This window comes from Berghia stephanieae, chromosome 4 (assembly GCF_034508935.2).
Source record: "Berghia stephanieae isolate SIO BIC M18660-M18661 chromosome 4, UCSD_Bste_1.3, whole genome shotgun sequence".
NCBI classification, from domain to species: Eukaryota; Metazoa; Mollusca; class Gastropoda; order Nudibranchia; family Aeolidiidae; genus Berghia; species Berghia stephanieae.
This window is the reverse complement of record NC_088363.1, coordinates 10288806-10294805: the sequence shown is the minus strand read 5'-3', so window position 1 is coordinate 10294805 and position 6000 is coordinate 10288806. Positions and strand designations below refer to the sequence as shown.

At 35.7% G+C, this 6000-nt stretch overlaps 1 protein-coding gene and 1 long non-coding RNA gene across 3 annotated transcripts in view; both read left to right on the top strand.

The window, feature by feature from the left end:
- The window catches only part of LOC144971926 (uncharacterized), a 4342-nt gene extending 3555 nt beyond the window's left edge, over positions 1-787 (top strand). Inside the window, exon 3 of the long non-coding RNA XR_013645197.1 lies at positions 542-787. This is a non-coding gene — a long non-coding RNA (uncharacterized LOC144971926). The remainder of the gene's footprint in view (positions 1-541) is intronic.
- The window catches only part of LOC144970010 (short transient receptor potential channel 4-like), a 506392-nt gene that overhangs the window by 254834 nt on the left and 245558 nt on the right, over positions 1-6000 (top strand). The gene's annotated exons all lie outside the window — the stretch shown is intronic.

The following is a 6000-nucleotide window of genomic DNA, read 5'->3' as shown; positions in this document are numbered from 1 at the left end:
GTGATTGAAAATTTACATTATATATATATATATATATATATATATATATATATATATATATATATATATATATATATATATATAAAGACCATTTACGATATTAATACTATTTAATTTAGGCAGAATACCAATTTGAGTTTCGAAGTCCCAGGTTTGAAAGTTTTTTGCTAAGGAGAGGGTCAATTTAATCGATTGATATTTGAAGGACAAGTTTTCTGGCAAAAATAATTTCTAAATATGTGTTTGTCAAGAATACTGCACATTGGTGGGTGTTGCGCTATGTAAAAGCTCTAGTTATTAAAATGATATCTTCATCTTTTCAAAAATCTCTGAAACCCGTGACTATGGAAATATTCGGGAACGACCAAGTTTTAGGATTATTTTTTTCTTTTCTTATTTTTCTTTGTTTTTTTTTGCTGTTGTTTTTTTTTCTTTTTTGTTTGTTTGTTTGTTTGTTTTGGAACAAGATGAGGGTCACTTTAATCTATCGATATTTGAAGGACGGGTTTTCTAGTCCAAATTCTAATAATGTGTTTTCCAGATTACAGCAGAACAAACACTCAAACGCCCCCAGAATCCATCATGAGAGCGGATTTGTTTATCGTAACGAATGATGTAAAACGAGGCAAATAGAAATTAAAACTTGCTATTCAAATTTTAATGACATTCGCAACTCGTGTGTACTGAAATGAATGTTTTATTTCTATCAATTCCACAGTGTTTGTGTTTTATATTCATGATAGATTTACAACTTTTTGTTTTGTGGAATTTTTCCAAATCTCTCCAATTTTCGATCAGTCTGACAATCTATCTATCCCTACTTACTCTCCTTCCCCCATTCTCTCTCTCTCTCTCTCTCTCTCTCTCTCTATATATATATATATATATATATATATATATATATATATATATATATATATATATATATATATATATATATATGAGTGTTGGTGGGTACTTGTAGATAGGAGAGTGCTCGATAATTTAGGTTAGAGCACAAAATAAAAATAAATAAATTCACACACGTATTTTTAGCCGAATCAATCGTTTCTATGTCCTCCATTTCATCAGTCGGAATTTATCCGATAAACCGATTATAAAATGGAGGATATAGAAACGATTGTATCGGCTAATAATGCATGAGTGAATTTATATATAAAAATCAACTCACAATTCGTCCAGACTTGCTATTCCAATTTTAATGAGATTCCCACCTCATGTGAACTTAAATGTTATATTTCTATCAATTCCACGGTGTTTGTGTTTCATATTCATCATACAATATTTTTGGGAGGTGGGGATTTTCCAATTATCTCCCACTCTCGATCTATTTCTACCTACCTACTCCACCCCCCCCCCATTCTCTCTCTCATTCTCTATGGCTCTCGCTCTCTCTCTCTCTCTCTCTCTCTCTCTCTCTCTCTCTTTCTTTCTCTCTCTCAAGCTCCCTTCCTCTATTTATCTCTCTCTCTCTCTTTTCTTTCTGTCTGTCTGTCTCTCTCTTCTCTCTCTCTCTCTCTCTCTCTCTCTCTCTCTCTCTCTCTCTCTCTCTTTTTTTTTTTTTCTTTTTCTTTTTTTTTTTCTGTATTTCTCTCACGTTAAGTGGATATTACCCTTTATAAAAGCTCAAGTTGATTTTAAAAAAGAAAAGATGTGTATTGATGCTATGCGTTTAAGTAAAAAACTCACAACAATCACCAACCAAATTAAACATTCCAACACGAGACTGTGCTAGAATTTAGTGAGAACTAATCATTGAAATGGCTGTCTAAAAACAATAACACAAAGCTGTGTGACGTCAATTCCGTTCCATATTATATATAAAACAATCACATGCAAAGCGTGGAAAAATACAAGGAAGACAAAATCATCCAAATTTTTAATCAATTTTTCACAAGAGCAAATTAAATACAACACCCTCTGTCTACTTTGTCCGATTTTAAACGAAGATTATAACACATCATAGCAGTGAAATGTCTCACCTAATAATGATTAATAATTAATTTATTACAAATAATTTTATGCTGTTAGATTATATTCAATTCAATTTTAACATTTTCTGATTTAATATTATCTTATCGTTTAGATCAAAGTGCGGCAATGTGGTCTAGTGGTATGACACTCGCTTTCGGATCGGAAGGTCCTGGGTTCGAGCCTCGCGCTCGGCGCATAGTTGAGTCCTTGGAAAAGGCCCTTTACTCGCATTCTCTCACCGTACTCAGGTGTAAAATAAGTACCTAGCCGTTAACAGCGTTGTCTTTGTCCGAAAAATTGTAATATCGCCTAACAGGCGTCATGTCCCGTCCTACATGTTAAATGTTGCTATTGAACAGGGACCCCTTGTAAAGCGCTTTGAGCACATTTAGTGGATATTGCGCTATATAAAGCTCACTTTTAGACAAAAATTTAGAAAGTAATACGTTGTAATAATAAGGATATTAACGAAAAGTATTGAATTGTAAGCTTCAATTTATTAGACGAAGACAGATACTGTGGACGTTTCGGGTGTCCCCTTTATCAACAAAACAGGATGGAAAAACCCTACAGACGAATGAGATAATGTGATAGTGTTTCATTCATACTGTTTTGTTGATAGAGGGTAAACCCGAAACGTCCACAGTATCTGTCTTCGTCTAATAAATTGAAGCTTACAATTCAATACTTATCAATATTTCTTTTTCTTCGAGCTTCAAACATCAACATTTTCATTAAAGCTATTATCTGAAATCAGTAAAGTATTGACCTCATGAAGCCAAAAAGAGAACAAATTACTGAAGATAGTATATTCAGGTTTGTACTTCACTTTTGTTATTAAAGGCCACATAATATTCCAGCAGATTAGTATTCGCCTAGAGGGACGTTAACTAATTTGCAGGTCTGGTAACTTAATTCCTAATGGGCTCACTGTTGTCATAGAAATCTCAAAAAATTAAGATAATGACACAAATTATATTGTCCATTTCAACAAAGCTAAACTAGGCCCAAAAGTGGGTTCGGAAGTCAGACCTGCATATATGTACAATTCAGCATAGAGTATAAGTACACTAAATTTAGTGACCCTTCTTGGCTAAAAAAAAACAAACAAAATCAACTCTCAAACCTGAGACTTCGCGAGGTCTTTAATAAAGACTCTTGTTTGAGAGTTGTTTTTTATTTTGGTTTCATTTTGTTTTTTGCCAAGATGAGTTGTCATACAATATTTAAATCGACCGACATAATTTATTGAAGGACGAGTTTTCTGGCCAAATTTTTAAACACGATGATTTTTCCAGAGTAAAGCGGTTAACATGATTTAAAAACGACGACAGACGACTGAAAGCAGCTGTCTAATCAAGTCAACAACCCAAGGGGGGGGGGGGGGGGGGGGGGGGGGGAAGGGGGAGCAGACAGACAGAGATCACAGCCCTGCTGAAAATTCTGGAGAAAAAAAAAAACCATATTTGAAAATTTGGCCAGAAAACTCGTCCGTCAAATATCGATCGATTTAATTGACCCTCATCTTGGCAAAAATAACTCTCAAACCTGGGACTTTGCGAAGTCCCAGGTTTGAGAGTTTTTTGCCAAGATGAGGGTCATTTAAATCGATCGATATTTGAAGGACGAGTTTTCTGGCCAAATTTTCAAATATTGGTTTTTTCCTGAGTTCGGCAGAGCAGCACACTTCACTTCTAACTGTTATTTCCATTTATTCCTTTTTATGTTTTTTGTCTTTCTTTGATTTGATCTGGCCGATGTCAATTATAGCCTGGGGTGTGAGGAATAACCATCTTATTCTACCTCCTCTTTAATCTCCCAACCATTCTCCTCATCCTTCTTCTCCGCCTCCTCCTCCTCCTCCTCCTCCGTCTTCATTCACTCCTCTTCTGCTCTGTACTTTCTTCTTCTTCTTTTTTCTTCTTCTCTTCTTTTCTTCTCACTCTTCTCTTCCTTCTTCTCCTGCTCTCTTCTTCTCTCCTCTCTCTCTCTCTCTCTCTCTTCTTCTTCTTCTTCTTCTTTTCTTCTCTTCTTCTCTTCTCTCTTCTTCTCTTCTTCTTCTTCTTCTTCTTCTTCTTTCTCCTTCTTCTTCTCTTCTTCTTTCTTCTCTCTTCTTCTCTTCTCTCTCCTTCTCACTTCTCCTCTCTTCTCTCTCCTCCTCTCTTCTCTCTCCTCCTTCCTCTCCATCCTCACTCTACCCTCCTTCTTCTCCTCCTTATCTATCTATATACTCTATTTCTATCTTCTATCTATCTATATATCTATCTATCTATCTATCTATCTATCTATCTATCCATCTATCTATCTGCCTCTCTATCTACCGACTTACCTATCTATCTATCTATCTATCTATCTATATATCTATCTATCTATCTATCTATATATCTATCTATCTATCTATCTATCTATCCATCTATCTATCTGCCTCTCTATCTACCGACTTACCTATCTATCTATCTATCTATCTATCTATCTATCTATATATCTATCCATCCATATATCTATCTATCTATCGATCTATCTATCTACCTACCTACCTATCCATAGATGATGATGATGATGATGATGATCATGATGATGATGATGAGGACGACGACGACGATGATGATGATGATAATGATGATGATGATGATGATGATGATGATGATGATGATGATGATGATGATGATGACGACGACGATTATGATGACGTTGATGATGATGATGATGATGATGATGATGATGATGATGATGATGATGATGATGATGATGATGATGATGATGTTGATGTTGATGTTCATGATGATATTCTTGTTCATGATGATAATGATGATGACGACAACGACGACGACGACGACGGGGAAAACAACAACAACAACAAAAATGATAATGTCAACAACAACAACAACAACAATAATATTCGTATCGAAGCAGTAATTAGTTTCATTGATCGAATATTGATAGAAAGATAGCCCAAGGGTGAACTCCAAACGTCTCTAAGTCAGATCTTTATACAGCCACAGTCATTAGACTGGATCCCGAAATGACCACCGCGGGCAGTCACTCTATGCTAGGCACGAAGTCCCCTCACTCCCAGGGCCCGCCTCGCGTTGTTACTTCTATAAGCACACTCTATAGGCCCAAAAGATCATCGGAGAAATAAAGAGAATGTTTTAAAAAAATTATTATTATTATTATTGAGCTTTTATAAAGCGAATTATCCACTAAACGTGCTCAAAGCACTTTACGAGGGGTCCCTAGCCAACAGCAACACTTTACATGACGCCTGTTAGACGATATTATAACAATTTCTTTTCGACAGAGACGGCACTGTTAACGGCAAGGTACTCATTTTCTATGGTGGTAGAATGTGAGTAAAGAGGCTTTTCCATGGACTCAACTATGAGCCGCTCAGAGCAAGATTTGAGCCCTGGACGTTCCTGTCCGAAGACGAATGGCATACCTCTAGACCACATAGCCTTACAAAGAGGATATTTCCTTTAACTCTGTCCTTACCGATCCTTTTCAGTGTTTTCCCCAAAATGACAGGCTTACCCAGAAGAAAAATAGATTTTTGCAACTTAAACAAGCTCTCTGCAAAACAATGATATGTTCTTTTTCATTAAACAAAGATCATTCTTCAAAGTTTGTGACGTACAAAATAAATCTGAATAATAAAAATGTATATTGTGTCGTAATAAATGTGACGATTTTGATGCAGGTGGTAAGGAAAAAGTTAACATAGCATTTGTTATGAAATACCTGAAAAGTTGAAGTCGTTAAAATTCTAAATAAATGAATTTACAGTCAACAATATGAGACTTTGATTAATTTTATGCGCATGCGCTATGTGGTCTGGAGTTATGACACCCGCCTTCGGACTGGAAGGTCTAGCGTTCAAGTGCCCGCTGTGAACACTGCATAGTTTTGTCCTTGGAAAATGCTTTTTTTTATCTCACACTCTTTCATCATATATCAGGTCTAAAATAAGTACCCGCCATTTACCAAGAGGCTTAGATTAACTTTATGCGCATGTGCGGCTTTTTC